Genomic DNA, 11,089 nt, shown 5'->3' with positions numbered 1-11,089 from the left:
GTGTCCATGTGCTTCTAGGAGCTGGGGGTGTGCGTCTCGCAGGGAGGCCCCACAATGCTCGTGTACATTCATCAGTGTTGAGCAAGTGGTGTGTGCTGTGGGCTGTGTTAGCAACATAACTGGTATTTCCTTTTTGTTTTTATTCAGCACTTTTTATTGATCAGTTGAGGCAGTTAAGTAAGTTTATATAAAGGGATTTTTAAAAGAAATCAATAGTAAAAGAAGAAAATGAGAAGGAAGGATGGAAGGATGGAAGGAAGGGAGGAAGGGAGGATGGGAGGGAAAGGGGAAGCAGGGGAGGAAGGAGGGAGGGAGAAAAAGAAGAGGAAAAAAATGTGCTGTAACTCATATGTACCCCTATGTCAAAAAAAAAAAAAAAAAAAAAAAAAAAACCTGCATTTCTAAGTCCAGGTTCAGAGCATGAACCCTTGCTAAAATCCTGTCTTCTGGTCCCATCCAGGATAGTGGACTGCTGGTCACCAGGACATAATTCTGCACTGGTTTTCAGTATCTGTGGAAGTCCCTAGAGCAGCATCCAGAGCTAGAAATAAAACAACCTAGTTATTGTATGGCACTGAGCCAAAGAAATGGAATAGTCACTCTGCTACTCTCCAACCCCCACCCTACCCCTAACTCCCATGAACCCCCTCCTTGGTTAGAAAAAGAATCAATAAAAAGAAAAAAAATTTTTAATAGTCTTCCTACATTAGACTTTGCACAATTTTACTAGCTCTGCCACTGAGCTAAGTATCTATTCCATCTAGCAGCAGAGCTATCCACTATTTGAGCACCATTGGAGCCAGACAGTGTAGTGGTCTAAGCACTTGACATATACTTAATGTATTTAATCCTCACAGCAACTCTATTAGGAAGTTCTTAAATGTTAGTCCCATTTTCCAGATGACAAAATTGAGGCAAATGAGATTAAGTGACTTACCCATGGCACACAACCAGGGTCAACCACAGGCACCTGGCTCCATGTCTGTCCCCTTAATCATTCCACTTTGTGACATTAAAAGTTTTTTGCTGGAATCAGTCTTCCTTATTTTCATTTATCACTCTTGTTTGTTAAGACACACATAATGCTTCCGCTTTTATCTCTTAGTGAAATCTGGAATCAGAGTCAGGTAAAAAAGGAAAGAAAAAATATATATAGAGAGAGAAACAGTAATCAAAAGAGATTCATGTCTAAGAAAGCTTTGGAAACATATTTATTCATTTTTAAAGATTTTCAGCAAAAATGCTAGTGTTTTTAATCTCTACTCCCATATGTTTAAAATAAAAAGCTTTTATTAGACCAAGTCAATTGAACTAGCATGGAAATGTTTTGTTTTTTAATGGAAAAGGAAAAAATTCCTGTAAATGACCTGGAATCATTGTCTTGGAAGAAAATCATAAAAAGGACGAAAGATATCAGTAGTTGTACAAATCCCAAAAAGATTTTTAGTTTAGTTTGGATAATTTTTACATGTACCTACAATCAACAGGGATGGCCATTGTTGGCATTTTTGGAGCATTTCCTTCAATAAACATTAATATTTATAACCACAACCATATTGCTTACGTAGCTCTTAGACTATGAGATGTTTTCTGTTAGAATGTTTGTGCCTTGTAAGAAATAACCCATATAGCCTTGGGGGAAAATGATGGGATGAATGGGTCAAAAGAAAGTATCCATGGCACTAAAAAAAGCAAAAAGGTCCTTAAAGAAGTCATTTCTGATTCAAGTATAAGTCTACACTCTTCTCCACAAAACGTGCCTCTATAACACCAAAACAACTCGTCAGTTAAATAGCTAGATTCTAGTTATTAAAACAAGCAAAAATCAAATCAAGTAAGTGTTTAGAGAGCATGGAAAGGAACAGAAGAAATAAAGCACAGAAATAAAGCACTGAAAAGTTTTAAACTTTTAACTATATTTTTGACCATCTGGAAATACAGCTTCATTTGATCATTTCTTTTCTTGAGTTTCTTTAACAATTTTGGGACACTATAACCACCACCAGAATATAACTCAATGAACTTTTTAATCATAAGATGTTGTTGAAATGGAGCCCAGTTCAGTCAGAAATGTCCCTGTGGAATAACCAATGCATGAGTTCATAGAAAGGATTGACAATTAATCATGTTCAGGGACATTCAGTTGAACATAATTGAACTGCCATCCTGGTATAGCTGGCCTTATATTCATTGATTGAAACATATTGTTCAGGTAAATGTCTGTGACTTCTAGTGAGTTTGTAACTACTTGTGTGTTTGTAACTTTGTGGGTGGTGTGATGTAACCAGTGGTTTTTTTTTTTTTAATTTTTATCATTTTTGAGGTAAAATTCACATAGCATAAAAGTCACCATTTTAACCATTTTAAAGTATACAATTCAGTGGCATTTAGTACATTTATGATGTTGTATAACCATTGCCTCTACCTGGTTTGAAAACATTTTCATCACCCCAAAAGGATACCCTGTACCCATTAAGCCATCACTCTCCATTCCCCTTCCCCTTCTCCGCCCCCTCCCTGCCCACCCCCAGCCCCTGGCAACTGCTGATCTGCTTTCTGTCTTTATGGATTTGCCTATTCTGGATATTTCATATAAATGGTATCATACAATTGTATAATATATGACTGTATCACTCAGGGTTCTCCAGAGAAATAGAACAACAGTATATAAGAATATATATATTAAGAAATTTACTTTACGAAATTGGCTCACACAGTTGTGACAGCTGGCAAGTCCAAATTCCATAGGGCAGGCCAGCAGGCTGGAAATTCCAGCAACACTTGTTATTGCAGTCTTCAGTCTAAAATCCTCAGGGGAGGCTGGCAGTCTGGAAATCAGATAAGCGTTCATATAGTAGTCTTCAGGTAGAATTTCTTCTTCTCTGGGCAATCTCAATTTTTGCTCTTACAACCCTCAACTGATTGGATGAGGCTCACCCCCATTATTAAGGGAAATCTCCTTTACTTAAAGTCAACAGATCGTATATACCAATCACATCTCCAAAATATCCTCACAGCAACATGTAGGCTGGTGTTTGACCAAACAACTTGACACCATAGCCTAGCCAAGTTGACATATAAAATTAACTATCATATTGCGTTTTAAAACTTCAACTTTCATATGAGACCAAGGGAATAGATATCTATTTGGTACAGGATCTAAATTTTCTAAACGGTACAACTCTACAGTCGATTTGTTCAAACACCACAATTGCTTGGAACTTTGAATAGGAAGTGAGATACGGTAGGTTAGTATAGGCTGGAGTGAAATAGTGACACATCCTAGAGTAATTTGGGCAGATAATAAAAAATATATTTACAGCCTCCCCCTCCCCAGCCCCGAGGATCTGGGGGAAGGTGCAGATGTATTGGACATCCTCACCTGGACTGGTATTGATGTTGTCACAAACATTGGGACTGGCGGTTTGATGTGCTGTGCCCTTGAGCATGGGACTTGCCCTTATGAAGCTCATTACCACAAAGGAGAGTCTAAAGTTGTATGTAATGGTGCCTAAGAGTCTCCCCCTGAGAACCTCTTTGTTGCTCAGATGTGGCCCTCTCTCTCTCTAACTGAGCCATCTCGACAGGTGAACTCGCTGCCCTCCCCCCTACGTGGGACCCAACTCCCAGGGATGTAAATCTCCCTGGCAATGCAGAGTATGACTCCCAGGGATGAATGCAGACCCAGCATCGTGGGACTGAAAGTATCTTCTTGACCAAAAGGGGGATGCAAAATGAGACGAAGTAGTTTCAGTGACTGAGAGATTCCAAATGGAGTCGAGAGGTCACTCTGGTGGACATTCTTATGCACTATATAGATAACACCTCTTAGGCTTTAATGTATTGGAATAGCTAGAAGTAAATACCTGAAACTACCAAACTCCAACCCAGCAGTCTGGACTCCTGAAGACAATTATATAATAATGTAGATTACAAGGGGTGACAGTGTGATTGTGAAGTCCTTGTGGATCACACCCCCTTTATCTAGTGTATGGATGAATGGAGAAATGGGGATAAAAACTAAAGGACAAATGGGGTGGGATAGGGGGATGATTTGGGTGTTCTTTTTTCACTTTTATTTTTTATTCTTGTTCTGGTTCTTTCTGATGTAAGGAAAATGTTCAGAGATAGATTGTGGTGATGAACGCATAACTATGTTATCATACTGTGGACAGTGGATTGTATATCATGGATGATTGTATGGTGTGTGAATGTATTTCAATAAAACTGAATTTAATTAAAAAAAATTAACTATCATAGTGACCTTTTGTGACTGACTTCCTTCAATTAGCACAATGTTTTCAAGGTTCATCCATGTTGTAGCATGTATCAGTACTTCATTCCTTTTCATGACTGAATAATATTCCACGGTTTGGATATACCACCTTTTGTTAACCCGTTCATCAGTTGGTGCACACTCACCTTTTGTTTCACCTTTTGGCTATTGCAAATAATTCATCTGTGAATATTTGTGTACAAACTTTTGTATGGACATACATTTTCAGTTCTTTGGGTATATACCCAGGAGTGGAATTGCTGGGTTATATGGTAATTCCATGTTTAACCTTTTGAGAAACTTCCACATGTTTTCCACAGCAACAGCACCATTTTACATTCCCATTAGCAATGCACAAGGGAACCCAGTGGTTCTTAACTTTGGCTGCTTGTTAGAATCGCTAGGTGAGTATTTTTAAAATACTGATGCCTAGGTCCCAGCCCAGACCAATTTCTTCAGAATCTCTGGGTGTGGAACAAGGGCAATTACCATTTTGTAATCCCCAATGATACCACTGTGCAGCCAAGTTTGAGATGCGCTGGTCCATAGAAACAACAGGTTCAGGATAGTGGCCTTGCCCCTTACTAATTGTGCAAATTTGAGTCTCATTTCCTTGTCTGGAAAAGGAGGGTGATAATATCTACTTCATAAGGTAATGTGACTATTAGCTGAGAAAATATGTGGGAAATGCTCAGTAAATATTAGATAATAAATGCCAGGTTCCTTCCCTTTACAGCTTTACTTTGTTTTTGTTTTTGTTTTTGTTTTAACTCAGAAACAAATCTAATTTTGCTAAATTTTTTTCAAGTAAGCAGCTCTGATATCCAACGTCTTTTCATTCTGTCCCAAGGAACTGGCCTTTTGAGGGCCGTGGGATCTCTCCTAGTGGCACTGTGCAGGGACAAGCAAGGTGGGAGCACCACGTTAGGGAGTAACGAGTCCACTTCGGTAGCACTGCCATGTATGCACCACGGAAGGAACAGAAAGGTCTTACTTGTTGTCTGTATCTGTTCAGACTTAACCATTGGATTCTTCCCTTTTAGGAACCAGCTCCATGAGGCAGCCAAGCATGTGCCTGGAAATGTTTCCCATCCAATGATTCACTGAACAGTAAAGGTTCTAATACCCAGCAAACATGGCATACAATGGGAATCCAACCCAGTGTATATTACTTTCTTTAAAGTAATATAATGTCATAATATAAATGGTCTAAAGACCACAACAGATCTCATCTTAATGACCTGGAGAAACGGCCTGAGCCTTGTCAGAAAGCAGAGAGGAACTGAGCGTGTTGCAAGTGGGTGTTGCCGAGTAAGTGAGAGGTGGTGGGTGGTGACAGGAGTTGTCAGGGTTGTTGTCAGGTGTTGTGGGGGATTAGCTGCCGCAGAAGCCCTACCCCATGTGTGTGGGGAGTTAGGGAGAGTGAAACCCTGAGGCATAAATGTGCGGTTGTCCTTAGCAGAGCTCTTCTCCTACCTTCAACCCACATCCTAAACAGTAGGACTTCCTGGCCCACTCTCCATTTTGGAAAAGACCGGAGATTTTGTTTATCTCCATGTTCACTTCAGGAAAAGAAAAATGACTAATTGCATTTTTATCATATTTCAAGGGCCTAAGTTAAATACCATCCTCTCTTCCTTAGTGTTCTTTATTTTGGTATGAGACAGTACATACGATTTAGGGTTTGAGGTAGGATTTCCATCAGTCAGTCCTTGACAAGAAACTTTGGCACAAACAGCCATGGCAACTGCATCAAAAGGAGGCCACTGGATTAAACTTCAAAAAAGTCCGCATTTCTCATTACATCTGTGGTTCATTGCAGGACTGAAATCTGTAGCTTTTCAACATAAAATGTGTCTAGATCAAACAGTATTAAATAATCATTAAAGTCTGCTTTGTCCTTCTTGAAGAGCTGCTCATAGCTTCACATTGTGTTATGTGTATTAATGGAACATCATATATTATATAAAATGTGAACTGCAACTCTCTTGTGTGGTAGACAGTTTACCAAAGTATTATCCCGAACACATGCTATCTGATTTACTAACTTATTATCCATTAAAAAAATCCCTGGGTAAATAAATGTGTAACTAAAAGAATTGTTACTCTGCATAATCAGTTGAATAGATACAAACAGGGAAGATTGCTGTCATTATGTTGTATATTGTGCTAAACAGATGCACATGATTTTTTTCAAATAGTGTGCTATATCAAACTGCTTCCTTCCGTCTGGGCTTTGCTTTTATCAGTAAGATGCTTCATATGTCGAATCAACTGTTGTTCCCCCAAAAATCCATCTATCTATCTCTTCTCCTCCTTCTCCCATCTTCCTGCTCTCCTTCCTGCTTCAAAGCTTTCAGCCAATGGACTTGGCCCAGAATAGAAATGACTGGAAACAACTGGGTCTATAATGTGGTGCTAAGCACAAGATATCCCCTAACTCTAAGGAATATATCATGCCACAGGGCAAGTTGGAAATGCAACTTGAATCACTGCAAGCAACTGGGTCCTTGGAAGTTTGCCAGCTGCCCCAGATAACTGTTACAACAAGTAATGGGTTAAGCTACACCATCACCTTTTGTGTTTTTGATTTCTCAGTGGCTGTCAATGATGAAGCTATAGTGATCCACTCACTGCTCACTCCATCTCCCATTGGCACATGTTTAAGGTAACCGGTAGGATTCTAAGAGCAGGCAGTAGTTGAGGGCAGAGGCGCTAACTGTCCCTTTCCCTCCATCCATTCTCTCATTCTTTCCCATCCATCCATCTCAAACTTGCAAGAAATCTTTAGGCACCGAATTGAAAGGCCTCCAGGTAGCTGAGTCCAAAAGCAGAGACTTCCCAGTAAGACACCAGTTATAATATGGACTAATAAATAGTGGTAGCTCGTGCTTGGGAACACAGAGAAGGGTACATGTACATGACCCAGACTGATGCCCAATAGTTGGAATCAGGGAAGGAGGTAACCACTGAACTGAAAGAGGAGGGGATGTCAGGGAAGAATTCTAGGGTTTTAGTTTGTTAACATGGGTAGAAAAGCTATCAAGATTAACATTTAAAGATTAAACAAACAATTAAAGCCTGCCATGTCCAGTATCTCCTAAGGAAAACTGCCCTTCCAAATACTCTCTGTATTTAACAGCTTTATTGAATAAAATTCACTTACTATACAATCCATCCGTTTAAATGTCCATTTCAGTTGGCTTTTAGTATAGTCTCAGAGTTGTGCAACCATCACCACAATCAATTTTAGAACATTGGCATCATCCCAAAATGAAATCCATACTGCTTTCTGTCACCTCCCAATCTCCTCATGCTACTCAATGCTAGGCAACCACTAATCTACTCCCTGTATCCAGAGATTTGCGTATTCTGAATATTTCATATAAATGGATTCATACAATATGTAGTCCTTTGTGTCTGGCTTTTTTCACCGAGCATAATGTTTTTGAGGTTCATCCATGTTATAACATGAATCAGTACTTCATTTCTTCTTATAGACGAATAATATTGATTGTATGGAAATACAAAAAAATTTGTTTATCCATTCATCAGTTGATAGGCATCAACTGAAACTCTTCTGAAGACAGCCCACCAGTCCTACTCTGGACCAGAGCTGACTGAACCATATCAGTGGGCACTTGACCCAAGGATGGCCAATTCACAGGCTGGTTGAGGTGGCCTGGCAAGAAAAGTGCTGGACAATCAGAGTCTCTCAAATAGGGCTGAAAAAGTACTGAGAGAGTGAGGTGGCATTCAGCAGGACCTAAAGCTGGCATAATGCTCTGAGATGCCATGAGCCAGAGCTGGGCTGTGAGGAGTCAGGGCAAGCCGAAGTTACGAAGAAGTGCAGAAACTATGAGAAAGACGAGGAAGAGGAGACAATGAGTCAGCAGAAGCTATGAGGTAAAGAAAAGATGCACAGCCTATGGGGCAGACCTGCCAGTTGGTAGCAAGTAGAAAGTGGGGCAGACTCTGGAGGATCTCAGAGTGAGGTTAGCAACGGCACCCGACTGGTGGTATACCAAACTGCTGCTAATGCTCCAAAGGTGCTCTGGATTCCAGCAGCTCTCCCACTACAATTTTTGGGAATCCCAGACTTACTATGGTCCCAGTTTTCCTGACCCACTATGGTGTCTATTCTCCAGAGGCCTGGTTTTATTTTGCCTTTATTTTTTTTTTTGGTTTTCAGCTTTTCCTAGGTTTTCCCACATGCATATTCTTAAATTGCTTGAAATAATTCAAATGAGCTTAAAGCAAAAAGTGATTAAGGGGAGGGGGGAGGAATGAATTCATTGAAAGATTTCCTAAGTATGAGGTGTGGGACTCCAAGCTGAGTGGGCACTGGGGATGTACATGAGCTTGCAGTCTAGGAAGGAAGTCAGTGCTGCTGAAACACATTTGCAAGTTAGCAGTGTAGACAGAATTTTTAGATACATTAACATGAAGATTAACAGAGAAACAGACGCCAACCAGGAGAATAAGAAAGGGCAGTCAGAATAGTGGGCGAAGAACCAGGATCCAGAGATCTGGGCCAAAGTCACAACCCTGATTTCATTTTGTCCCAGCCTGGACACTGCAACCTTTGAGGTATGGCTGCTGGGGTCTTCATTTATATAGTTCCCCCTCCTCATACTTAGGGAAGCAAACAGATTTCCTTACTTTAAGCCTTGATTTCAATTTAACCTAATGAACATTTACTGCAAAATGACTTAACACAAACAGCTATGCTATGGGGAATACCCATATGGAGGGAAACTAAGTTCCTGGACTCCAGGGAAAGGAGAGTAAGAACTAAGGTTCTCTGTGAGCCTACGATGAGTCAGCCTGGCACCATGCTAGACCCTCGTTTAAGTTATCTTGTTTAAACCTCTCAACAACAAATGAGGAACTGTGAATAATCACAGGCCTACAATAGACAAAACATTGAACCGATGCTTTCCATTCCAGCATCAGTTAGTGATGGTGAAACCTTGATCTAAGCTCCAGTTTCCTCACTGTAGAAGGAGATAATAATACCTGCCTCACAGGGTGGATGAGAGTATTAAATGAGATAATATGTGTAAAATTCCTCATAGGTAGTAAATATCTAACTCACAAGAGCTGTTATTGCTCTCCGCTTGCTGGTGAGGGGCAGACCTAGTGTCAGTCTTGGGTTTTCAGACTGAATATTTACTCTACTACACCCTATTGTGGTCTATTAGGTTAAGGGACTTGTACCCTGATGACCACAGGACAAGGCAAACAACAAGCTGTGGCCGGGGAGGGGCACGGGGGGGGGGGGCAGAAGAGCCAGCTGCAGCCCTGCACCTCGGCCTCACTCTTTGCACACAGCATCTGACCTCTCCTCTCCGCTGCTTCCCCCACTTCACGTGACTGTTTTAAGGCTCCCCCAGCACTGTGCAAGAAAATATTCTACAGACAGTAAAAACGTGGTGTCAGGGTTACAGTTTGAGGGAATTCAAAAAGACCAGGCAAATTAGGCTTTGTGAAGGAGTTTTGGAAATTCAAGACCAACTTTTACATGCAAGTACACCCCACTACACAGACTTCTTAAACCCCCGCCTCCTTAGGCAGCAACCTTGTAGCAGGAAATAGGTTGGACTCCAGGATAGGTAGGGAAATGTTCCAGAAAATGGGGGTGGGGGTGGGGGGATGCCTGCAGGAAGGGCATAAGAGGGCAGAGACACATGTCTACGGTCACACTTCTAACTTCCCTGCAGGTCTCTCTGAAGGAGCCCAGACACCACAGTCCCACAAATCCTCTCCTGGGCCACCTGGGGTGTTGGTCCCATCTGTGGCTACCTCTAACTGACTGAAGCCCTCATAATTAACCACAAACTAGTAAAACAGAAAAGCCAGGGGAAAGACCACATCAGTGGAAGTTGCCTTTGGAAATGAATTCAGACCACCCAGAAAGGCGCTTAATTCTGTTGCGTTCAACAAATCTGAATGTACAATATCATCAATAACAAACAGTGAGAAGTGAAACTAAAAATCAGACCCTCTAATTCTGAAACCAACTGAAACAAAGAGAGTAGACATTACAGATCATCACCAAAGCAGGTATGTCACAACTTACACGCTTGGCTCAAAGATACCATGTCTTACTCCGAGGTACAGAGGCCTCTTGCTGGAGCGATTCCCACAGTTTGTTTTTGTGTTCTCTGATTTGGTGACTTTTATTTCTAGAGGCACTACAGGCAAGGAAAAGATAGTTAGGATGTAGCTTCTGCTTTCATGAAGCTTACATCCTAGTTAGGGATACATATGAAACCACAGCAACAAGGCAATGTATCGAATGCTAAATTGTCTCCCACTAACCATAACTTTTTAGAATTTGGCAGATCTTAGGGAAGGCTGGGAATATCAGGGAAGGCTCCATAGAAAAGCCAAAACTTGAGCTAGAGCTTGGAAGAGAAACTTTCCACTTGATGGCAATAAGCATCTGGCACACAGCTGCTGCTCAAGCAATATTTGTGGGCCAAATGTTATTGAACATGGATGGGCACAAGCAAGATGAATGTCCAATAATGTCCTACTGCAAAGCCACCTATCCCTCTCTTCTTTCTGATACACCTGATCGACATCCCAAAGGAAAGGCACTCACGGTAATTCTATTTTCCCTGTACCATTTCCACTCCCAACTGAAGGAGAGGCAGGGATCTGGGGAGGTGCCCTGTTAGCACAGAAGATCCAATCATCTTGGCCACTGTCCTTTACAGCTGCTTAGAAATAAACCTTCAGGAACACACTTTAAAACTGGCACTTTTTCATTAACGTCAGTCCTGAACTCTCACTTTCTGCACTCCA

Source organism: Choloepus didactylus, chromosome 9 (genome assembly GCF_015220235.1).
Source record: "Choloepus didactylus isolate mChoDid1 chromosome 9, mChoDid1.pri, whole genome shotgun sequence".
NCBI classification, from domain to species: domain Eukaryota; kingdom Metazoa; phylum Chordata; class Mammalia; order Pilosa; family Megalonychidae; genus Choloepus; species Choloepus didactylus.
The sequence above is the reverse complement of the archived record's forward strand: the minus strand, read 5'-3'. Positions refer to the sequence as shown.